General features: G+C 37.0%; 1 protein-coding gene across 1 annotated transcript in view; it reads right to left on the minus strand.

The window, feature by feature from the left end:
• Positions 1-10,861, minus strand: part of LOC105450647 (lachesin-like) — a 366,968-nt gene extending 356,107 nt beyond the window's left edge. Inside the window, exons 1-2 of the mRNA XM_011690577.1 lie at positions 10,781-10,861; positions 8,630-8,904 (exon numbers count right to left, since the gene is read on the minus strand). The gene's annotated coding sequence lies outside the window, so the exon portion shown is untranslated. The remainder of the gene's footprint in view (positions 1-8,629; positions 8,905-10,780) is intronic.
• Between the last annotated feature and the right edge of the window lie 744 nt (positions 10,862-11,605).

Here is an 11,605-nt window from a genome sequence, read left to right on the forward strand (position 1 = left end):
AGACTAGTGAATACAGTCTAAAAGAATCGTATAAAACGACAAGTTAAATGTTAATGTTGATATCTGAAAAAGAAAATATGAATAATGTACCGCAAAGAATATAATTAATGCGTCACAAGTTTTTATCGGTTATTAAAATTTTACTCGCGAGACACATTTCTGAATACATAATTTTGTATCTGATAAAAAGTGCAAATAGATTAAATGAAACGCGATTTTGATATATCGCAATTATATACGTATAACATATCTCTCGGAGGAAAAAATGCAAACAAAGAAAACGTATGCAGTTGTCAAACGTTGAGATTTCCGACACCTTGATTATATGCAAATACATAAGCGTGTCACGCAAGGAGTCACGTAGTTTAGGTATCTTCGTGTTATGTCACGTCTACTCGGTGAAGACCGCAGTTAGTGCATGCTAAACTTTGAAGGCATACACAGCTATGTTTACGCTCGAGAAACGAGCATCCGAGAGACCGAACGCCGAATAGTTATGAGATGCATAACCAAAGTTAAGACAAAATTTTGATAATTAATTCTTTTAGCAGGGAACTTTTCTTAGTAAATGTATATTAATATCATTATCTGTTAAATAAAATCAAATAAATAGTTTTAAAAATATTCTGTTCCTATTTTAAGTGCATATTGTTATTATTAACTTTGTAAAATTATATAATAATAATAATAATAATGATAATAACAAATTTATTGATGTGCATTGAAGAAGCGTGAAACATCAAAAAACAATAATATATAATATAAGAACATGTATATACAATATGCGAAATATCAGTATGCTGGAAACCTGAATTAAAGTAAACCTGAACTAAAACTAATTACAAGTAATATGAACGCTAGGTGGAAATATAAAATAAGTTGCGAAATAAACTAATAAATATAAAAATATAAATAAATTAGATAGTTGATAAACAAGTAGAAATGAAAATTAAATCTAAAATAAACTAACAAATTTAAATAATATAAAATTAACTAAATGAAATTAATAGAGAATGCAGTATTGTTAGTAGTACGCAAAAAAATAATATAATTTAATAAATAATATGGAACAAAAGAGTATAGTAATATAAAATTATAGATATAATAGGCGAGATATCAGCATAATGATGACTGTAATAAACCTAAACCTGAAACCTAAAAACTAGTTAAAATATAAAACGCGTTTATATTCTTAATTTTAAGGAATTCAAGAAAATAAAAAGTATAAAGACACATAGAATTATCTAAATATTTAAACAAGTACATAATAACAAGTAAATATTTAAACAAGTGTTTACAAATAAATAGAAAACTATTAAAATACTGCATCGAATTGAACCAACACTATAGTACAGACAGAAGAGTGAATATCCTTCATAATGCATGTAATCTATCCTTGTTTTTATATTTTAACTGCAAAATATTATCGTCATTTCAATTTTAAAATACACAAGAATCGATTCTTAATATATCATTACTTAATAGTACGACATCGTTCTATGTTCAGGCGCTAATAGTGATTGTTATGGCAATAGCACGATTGATGTGACACTGTTTGGTAATTGGTCCAATTTCTAATTGGTCCAATTACTAAACGGTGCCATATCAATTGCGTTATTGCACGTACCGGTGCTATCATTATATTGCCGTGGCGTTACTGTTTACAGTTGCTACTGTAATGCCAGTTGATCTCTTTCAACGGCGCGTCGATAGTTTAATGCAATTGGCCCGGTTGCCCGGCTAGTAGTACAAGTCGAGATTCACCGCGGCGCGGCACGGCACGGCGCGGCCAGGCGCGGCGCGCCGTTGCGTCGGTCGCTCCCGGCTCTGCGACGGTCGGAGATTTACGAGGCGATTTACAAATTGGCGGTTATTGTGCCCCGCTTCGGAATGAAACTGTCCCCTAAATCAAAACGTCTCTGCCGGCGTTCATTAAACGTCAGGCCAATCCGGGAAATCGGCCGCTCGCGGTGCTTCCGCCGTACCGCCGTACGTCCGTTACCGCTCCTTCCTCCTCCTCCTCCACCTCCTCTTCCTCCTCCTTCGTCCAGCCTGACCCAGCGCACTTCCACCACCGTTTCCGTTATACGCGTCTGCAATCCCATTGCGCCGCGCCGTGACGGTTGCGGCACGCTCCGAATTTGTCGGATCTGTCGTCGATAAGCATAAATCGGATGACGCGCGACGGCTTGTTTTCCCGAAACAACGCGGCAATAACTGTGAGAAGTAAACACACGCGACGTCAAAAGTAGTTAAATTTTTGCGGGGCCGCATACGCCGATCGACGTATAGCCGGTCTGTCGACTTAAATCACGTTCTTACTTTAATCAATTAACGCACATGGCGCCAAGTGATTTTCCAATTAATTTTTCAAACTAATCAAACTAAACATCGTTATCTCTATTTTCCACAATCTACAGGAATTGGGATAGACAAGCTCATTTGATACTAGAAACTAAAATCAATCAGAAAAAATTGTTGATACTCACAAGCCACGTCTTTTATACACAAATATTTCGGAAACATTTATATACATATGAACTGATGGAAAATCAAATCTAGGTTAGTGATTTTCATAAATGACTTCCGATTATGGTAATTAATTTATGGCATTGATAATCGAATAATGCTATATTCGTACTGTGAATGCATAATGTAGAGGAAGGGAAGGAAGGAAATGCAAATCAATCAAGTGTATTAATCCTTTGGTGTCATACTATGCTTTATCACAGAAGCAACACACTGATTGTGAGTCTTATGTACAAATATTGCATAAAAATAAACATATAACAAATTTTAAAATTTAAATAAATAAGTATAAAGTCGAAACTTGTTCGAATTTTATTGAATACATGCCTTTAACATGACTTTTGCATGAATTTATTTTGATTTATTAACCATCCTTTTATGCTCGGTTCTGGCCATTATTTTTTTTGTATTTCAAATAAATATTGATTGCGGATCGAAAAAATAAAATTATAAAAATAAAATAAAGAATGACATAAAGGGCTAATGAGCCCTAATGATATATATATATATAAGCATTAACATCCAGCGTAGCTAATTAATCTTTTATGTCGCTTTTTAACAGATTTTTTCAATCAAAACGTCAAACATTAATTTAATAAATATAACGGTAACAAGTAAATGCATCTTTATTAATTAAAAAATTACAGCATACAAAGTAAAAGAAACATATCGAGTGTGTCACAGTCATAAACATCGAAGGTTCAAGGATATCTATAAATAAAATGTTGCTCATTTTTGCTCATTTTTGTATTTATGACATAACTCAAAAATTATTATTTTTTAGTAGCTATCAAAAAAAATGGAAATATAAAAAATAAAAAGATAATTGTATATTTAGAAGAGCATACATGATGCTTTCATTCAATGCATGTACAATCAGTACAATTCAATGCCTGTACAATCAGTTATTACATCACAATTGCATTTCAAAATTAATATCACAAAATTTTAATTGTTTCCAAACATTCAAACTTATGTTTTGGAAAACTCGATTTTTTTCAGTTGTATCATTGTTACAACAAATGAGCGATGTACAGATAATATTTTATTACTAAACTGTCACAGTGATTTTCTATCATTTCCAACGGTTATCAAACGTTTAGCAAGAGACGTTAATAATGTTTGCGATTAACTCGTATATTGTAAACGTAAAAGCAGCCGAAAACATCAGCACAATTGGCTCCACGAGCCGAGAGACAGCTCTAGTTACAGCCGGGCCCGCATCAACGTTCGATACAGGACGACGTCTCTATTTTCTTTACGACGGACATTACTTTTATTATCCATCGTCATAAAAGCACGGGTGAGAAAAACAGCTGGGGCAGAAGAAACGTTACAACGACTTCTTGCTGTACGACGCGCGCGGACGATCGCCAATATCTAACTTGGTATACTCGTCCACCGAAGCGTCTTCTTTTTTTTTGTCTATCTGGCGATTAGCGATTATGACGTAATCGATGAAAAAGCAGGACGGAAGCGATATCAAACTTCAATTAGCTATTTCATGTATCAAACAGCGAGGCGATATTTTCTTATATAAATACACAGTACGCCTCTTTCGAGAATTGAACATTGTCGAGGATTAAAATTATGTTTGCGTTGGCAATTGGATAAAGATCGTGGTCAATTCATTTTGTACAAAAAAAACATCTAAAGATTTGAAAGATGTTTATAGATGAAAGTAGATTGTGTAACATTCTTCTATATCATGTTGTATGGACAGATAAATTGATTTCCAATCGGGTGAACTTTTGCATCCAATAATATTAGAGTCAGAGTATAAGAAGTTGCCGAAACTTGTACGATTGTGCATCGTCGGAATTTTTATATAGCCGTCGGGCGTGTGTATAGAGAGGAGCGGGGGCGGCATCGAGTCGATTGAAAGTTTGCGAGGTGAGGAAAGTCCGGTCTCTTTCGATGAACGTCTGTCGCGAGAGCTGACTCGCAATAAACGCGGCTGCGGAAAATAAACTCCGCCGATAAAGTTAAAGGGGCGCCGTCCGCCGATGCGATAAATCTCGTTAATTCGCACGATTTAAGCGAAATATGATATATATGACAGGTAATGTCAACCGGTTAATAAAGCGTTGTGCACAATGTTGAAAATGTTGGCGTTTTTAGCTGGAAACTTGTAACATGGTAAATAATCTGTACCTTAAAGCATATCGCGATATATCAATTTGCTGCCTCAACCAAAGCCTTTATTTTCTTCAAAATACAATTTGTATTTTTTTTATCCAGATTTTTTTTTACCTTTATATTATATTAATCTCAATTTAATATTAGAGATATTTATCTTACATAAAGTATAGAATTCCATTTATTTCATCCGTATTAAATATTTTTGCGCATATATCTGAAATTACATCGAAATATCTTTTTTTTTTTTAAGTCTACTACAATGCAATATCGTGATATGAAATTTCATCGTTACATATCATAAGATTATCTTGCCGACAAATTCAGGTTTAATTATCGAATTAATTCCCAAATTTTAGCGATTATTGGAACATCGGTGCGCACGCGAAACGCGTATCCCGCATCGCGGGGAAAACACAGCACAATGTCTCGGGTCTGATCATAAATTCTCGGCTACGGGCAAGGGGGTTACATACGTAATTGCGTTCGTTGCGCCCTCGATATCAGCGTCCTCGCCTGCGGTATATCCTGTCCCGCCACGGTGCGGCGTCGCGGATCTCCGCGCAAAACTCCGCGAATCAAATCGTAAACGGTGCGCATACGCGCCTCGGACGCGACAAAACATTCGTAATTGCATTCCGGAAGTGAGCAGGCTGAAAAGCCCCCTTGCCCCCTCTCACCGGCACGTAGGTATCCTCAGTATCGTTTTGCCACGGATAATTGCCGACACGCGATCCGAACCACACGCTCCGGCGTGCGTGCATGCGCCTGCATAGCCACACACGCAATTATCGCTATGTCGCACGACGTACGACGTAATAAAATCAAAAATATCACTTTCTCACCGCCCATTTCATCGTAACGACGGTTTTACAAGTTCGATATTAATTACCAAAGTTTGAGAAATGTTAAAGCGAGAAGATCAAAATGTTTGTCGAGCGGAATAAGATAATAAAAGTGTGAAAGAAATATTTAGTTTTTTAGTATCTATACACTGTGTTAACTATTAAAATTGCAACATCAAGAAATACGTAAGATGTCAAAATGATATTAAGGACATTAGATGTGAAACCGACACTTTCAGATATTTCATTATATTTAAATAATTATTGTATTTTTCATCGATTGTATACCACAAGTTATTTTTAACTTTATCAATCATCAATTGTTTCTAGTTCAATAACAACAATGCTGTACATTTTATTGATATCGTAAAGTAAAACGTAAAACATCAATTTAGGTATAGTTTCTCCAAAAATTTTTAGTTTCCTTAAAAATTTCGTTCAAAGTTTCATATTTATAAGAATTGCCTCATGGCTTTTACAGCAGGTATAACATTAGATTTAATGGAAAAAATTACATCATGTTCAGTTAAAATTAAATATGTTTCGCGGATAGATTGACCCAAAACTAGATCCAGAGGTTTAAATGTGGATAATTTTCATTATTTTATTCAATTAAAATTATAAAATATAAAGTAGGACTGAAATTAAATAAAATCTATAAAGTATTCTTAATTAAAAACTATTAAATATGTTATTGATTAATTAAGATCTTTATAAATATGAATTTTTATTCTTAAGATGATCTAAAACTAGTGCCCTTACCCTATAGCAAATTGTTTATAATATATGAGGTACATGAGATTTAGAAATACAACTCGGTATTTTTATTAGAAGTATAGTTTTATTTTTATATGCTACGATGATCTGTCCATTCTACAAATTTTGATTCAATATGACACGTTTTTTTTTTCATTGTTGTAATTTTAACAGTTGACAATTCTGTATACCTACGTATAAATCTTTCTTTGCACAATGAGGAACTTTTTCAGACGTATATCATTCTTCTTCTCATTAAGTAGAACATCTAGTTTCATCACGGGATTGTATCCTTTTTCTAGAATTTCCCCACAAAAATGATTGGGAACTCGCAGTCGCACCTCGAACAAGTCTCGGGGACAATCGCAGCTCAGCTCATTTATCTATTATTAAAAGTTTTTAACTACCGGCGTCGAGCGGCGACTGCGGACCGCCGCCGTTAAGGCGGCGAGAACGAGAAAGGCGGAAAAACGATAAGAAAAGCATAAGAAAAAAAAAGAACCTCTGCAAAGAGTAGATGAAACTCTTTCACGGGAGTTTCTGCCGAATACAGCGAACAACCGTAAGAATGAGCTCATTCAGATCAGCATTTCTTAACGAGGAAAGTTGCAGTTACTAACGGGGTTTGTGTACACCGCGACAAACAAGATCTCGAGATTACAGAAACTCGACAAACGACCGTAGGCGTGTTTTGTGTGCGAGTCGCACGAATACTGGCATTATGCGTGCGGCAATTATAAATCACGTTCAGAAATTCAAAAGAGCGCGTAAGCACGAAAGCGCGATAATATCATAAGCATCGATAACGTGTGCTTATTTTGCAATGAAAAGAAATGCACGAATACATCTGCTTGATCGACAACGCGTATGTCTTTGTAACTCCAAGAGCTCTTCGACTCGAGAGTACCGAGGCACTTGGCCGAGTACCCGTTTGAAGTCATCGAGGGAAAGTCGGAGTGGTATCACCGGAAAAAGAGGGAGAGAGAGAGAGAGAGAAAAGAAAGAGGCGGAGGATGTGTAAGCGCGAGATGAGAAGATCGGTGACGTGTTACGTCACCACTCTCGAAGCGTCAGCTCCACTGGGATTTTCCAAAGAATGATAAATAAAAATATGTGGAAAATATCTGATATGCCTGATTTTAATGACTGAGTAATCGCCCTAAATCTATGAGTACTACACTTAGAAAAAAATTTGTTAAAAAACGCAAAATTTATTTCATCTTACCAAAATATATATTTAGTCCGATCATTCAACTAAACGTTACTACGATGACACAAAATAATTCGTTACTATTATAAACAAAATACTATTTTTTAACTCAACTATTTTGTTTTAACAAAAATTTATCGTATTTAACTCAACCGTTCGATTAAAAATACACAATATTTGTAATTCCCATCAGCATCGTTTAGTCAATTTAATACTTGAAACAAATATATTACTTGGATAACTAAATAACATGCAAATAAATATTACTAGTATTTCGAACAAAATAATTTAATTGAGTTGGTTTAGTTAATTCTTGATTAAAAAATTTTGATGGTTGACATGAATGAACTTTACTATACTTTTCTTTGTGCAATTAAAGAATTGTTGAATCAACCATTGGATTAAACAACTATACAAATAAACTATACAAATTTAGTTCGTACAATCAATTTTTTTTCTCAGCGTAATAATAATCAATGAGTATATTAATAATACTTTAACGAAACGGTATCATATAATGTGGAATTTAAGCTAACGGGAATTAATCGGGACAGAACCAAGCAACGACTTGCTATTTGCACGATAAGAAGTGTCATTTAGCGAGATTCTGGAAAAATTAACGAAGTTGATTCGAATTCGGGACCCCTCGTTCTCACTTCTAGCACTTAAGACCCCACGATCCTCTACTGCTCTCGTAATTATTCCGATCGTCTATAAGTATTTTAATTGGCTCTACAGAGTTCTCTTTATTTTACAATAAATACGTAATAACATATAAAAGTATTAAATATACGCGTATAACACATAAATCCTTGTTGATTTATCATCGTAAATTGGGAGCTGCAGTACGTTACAAGTTATTTAATTGTGACACTTTGACTAAAAGCCCTGCTAAAACTAAAAGCGGCTGCGCCAAGCAATACCGGAAGGTAGTGATCGAACCAACGATAATAGGCGAATTGCAACGGCAATAGTACTCCATAACGCTTGACTAAATTTAATAAATAAGGCACTATTCGAATTACACCATCGAATTGGTCTATAACTCTCGCCGGTCGCAGAGGCTCCAAATCGCCGATACGTTAACCCCCGTACATCCCTTCCTCCCTCCCATCTTCTCCCCGCCGCCTGAACGAGAGATAATACGTACTTTTTCACGGAAGTCCGTGGATTCTCGGGGACATATCGTCGACGATCTTTTGTGATCACCTTTGAACCACCCGCGCCGCAACTATCGATGAGTCGACGAAGATGCTACCAACGTGATGTCCCGATGTCCATAAAACATTTGTATCACTCCACTTTATGCGACGGTCCTCCCGTCGAATTACAAAATCGCGTAGAAAATCACCGTTGTCGTTTCCACCGTTGCTATTGCCGGGAACGGATCGCCGCCGCCGAAGCACTCGTGCGTTATTTTGCTCTCTGGTATTTTTCAATTATGTTTACGGACGGCCGACGGGGTTTCGGACAGAATGAGTGATTAGCGCCAATAACTTCGACGCGCGGTGCAGCCGCGTGATTTCTTCGATACTTGATATAGAAAGGGCTTAATACATTTACTTTATTTCTAGAAATCCATACTTATACGCATTTCTTAAAGAAAAAAAACCCGTTTTGAGATTTACAGAGCATTTACTTGAGTTTTTTCTGTCAAATCTAGTTTATTATAAATAGGCGAAAATAAAAATTATTTACAATATAATAAGTTGAATCAGATCGCGTAAGTGAATCACACAATTAAATTTAAGAAGAGTCGTCGCGGTCGAGAATTTTGGTGCCTAATAATATTTCTATATAAATTCCAAAATGTGGACTGTTTACAATAATAATAATTAAATTATTGTTATTATAATAACAATTAAATTATTATACTTTAATTTAAAAAAATAGATCCATTTTATCTAATTGGAAATAAATTATGAGAAAGAATGTGCGCAACAGTTGATAAAACTATTGTAACAGTCATCTAAAAAATAATGTTTTAATTATCATTGTCATTATGTTTAACTAACATTTAATAACATTCTTTAATCTGACGGAAATATTTGAATTTTGTCGTATCTCCTGAATGGGAGAATATCTCTGCTTCTGCCCTTTATACCAAGCGGCAAAGATTTATCGGCGTAATCACGCGTACGGTACACGCCGGTGACAACGCGATTATTCGTGGCTTCTGATCGGCGACGTACGATCGATTCGGAAATATTATACTTCCGGGACGAGCGGTCGCCGAGCAAACGATCGTCAATGTACGTCATAAATCTATCGAACGATCCGCACGCCGCCGGATTTCGTACGAATTCACGCTTGAGCCGAACGGGTTTGCTGAATCGTTAATCAATGCCGAAGAAGAAAACGCACGTTTCTTTCATCGCACTGAGAATTACGCGCATCGAGCGTCATTATCGCGGGAAACGCAAACGATGTAAAGTATTCTCCGTCATTTTTCAACGTTGCAGAAAGAAAATACGGAATCGGCGGGACGGTAACATTACCGAAATCAAGTCGGACCAGAGCGAACGACGTTCGCTAAATCGATAAGTCGTTGAAATTACCAGCGATTGAATGGGTTATTCTGAAAGCGATACAGACGCAAAATTGAAATTGCTAAAATAACGATAAAGACCGTTCTGAGAGTCTTGAGTATAAATGTTACTTTTATATAAAATAATATTTAAATAATAATATCGTATTAAAACAATACATAAATTTACTGATAGAAACTCTTTTATAACATCGCGACAAATATATCAAACTTAAGAAAATAACGAACTTGTATTATTTTTAGGATAATTGAATGAATTTTTTTTCGAGTATTGTATGCCAAGACGCGAAAAGATATTGATGCGACAGATATCGTTATTTATTATAAATTAAAAGGGATTGACATGTAAGCAACTTTTAAGTACGTTTTCGATCGATCGCCAGAACCGCGAGAAATCTCGATCCCGCGACGAACAGCAAAATCGTCGGTATATTGTATAATGTATTTAGCACGTTGTACGAACGCGTCGATCGAGATTACAAATTCGAAATCAAACGTCCGTCAAGAGAACTTCGACTTCGTCACGTGACCGACGTAATCAACTCTCGTTGGTTTCAAGTCCTCCAATCTTCCTCGTACACGTTGTCACGACGTGTAACACGAGAACATATCCGCGCGACCGCGTTGAACCGATCCCGAACTTCTTTTTTTGCCCCTCGGAGCGACAATCGTTCCGGAGAACAAGAACGAAGGAAGAGCAAAAAAACTCGTGCTTGCAACTTGTCTCGGCTGATCTCACGCGCGCGAACTTACGACGAGATCCTTCGTCCGAGATCCTTCTCGAGGAAGGGAGGGATCGAAAATCGCGCACCTGCGGAACTGCGTGTACGGCGGAAACGGGACCCCGATCTCAATGCGCCCGCTCGACGAGGACTTTCGGAAAGTTCGCCACTGCCAGTCGTCGAGTCGGGGCCAGTTTTTTTTCCACCCGTTCGGGACGAGAGCGCGAAAGCACCCACACCAGACACACGTCGCGAGGACAAACGCCGGGGACCGACTGAACTCGCGCGACTCTGATCGGGCACGACACTCCGCGACGAAACTCAATACGTCGGCATCCCCGTCGGAAACCCCCTTTCAGCCACGTCGCGGCTACTGCTGCTGAATGCTGGCTGGTGCTGATGGTGGTGCCGGTGCTACTGCTCGACACCGCGTATATACCGCACGATGAACGCGGACACGCGCGCGCTCAGGCCTGCGCGAGCGCAATGCCGGCGACGATTCCGGCAGTAGGGGGTTGTTTGATGCCTGCCCCTTCGGAAGATACTTTTACCGGCGGCGGCAACACGTCTCGCCCGTGCGCAAGAAGGCGCGTAAGAATTGCTATTGCCGCCGACCCGTCTTACAACACGAGAATCGTCAACAATAAGGAAAAAGATAAGAATATAAGGCTTCATTTACGGGATCACTTTACGCCTGCAAGAATAACTGTAACGTCGTAATAAAACAGGTAGGCATAAAAGACACCAATAAAAAAATCGATCGATATAAAAAAAAGTTAAAAAGTTATTTCATAACTCTTGAGTTTTTTAATAACAAAATTTATATTATAACCCAGTAAACATCCAATATCTTATG

This window comes from Wasmannia auropunctata, unplaced genomic scaffold, assembly GCF_000956235.1.
Source record: "Wasmannia auropunctata unplaced genomic scaffold, wasmannia.A_1.0 LD336059.1, whole genome shotgun sequence".
Classification (NCBI taxonomy): domain Eukaryota; kingdom Metazoa; phylum Arthropoda; class Insecta; order Hymenoptera; family Formicidae; genus Wasmannia; species Wasmannia auropunctata.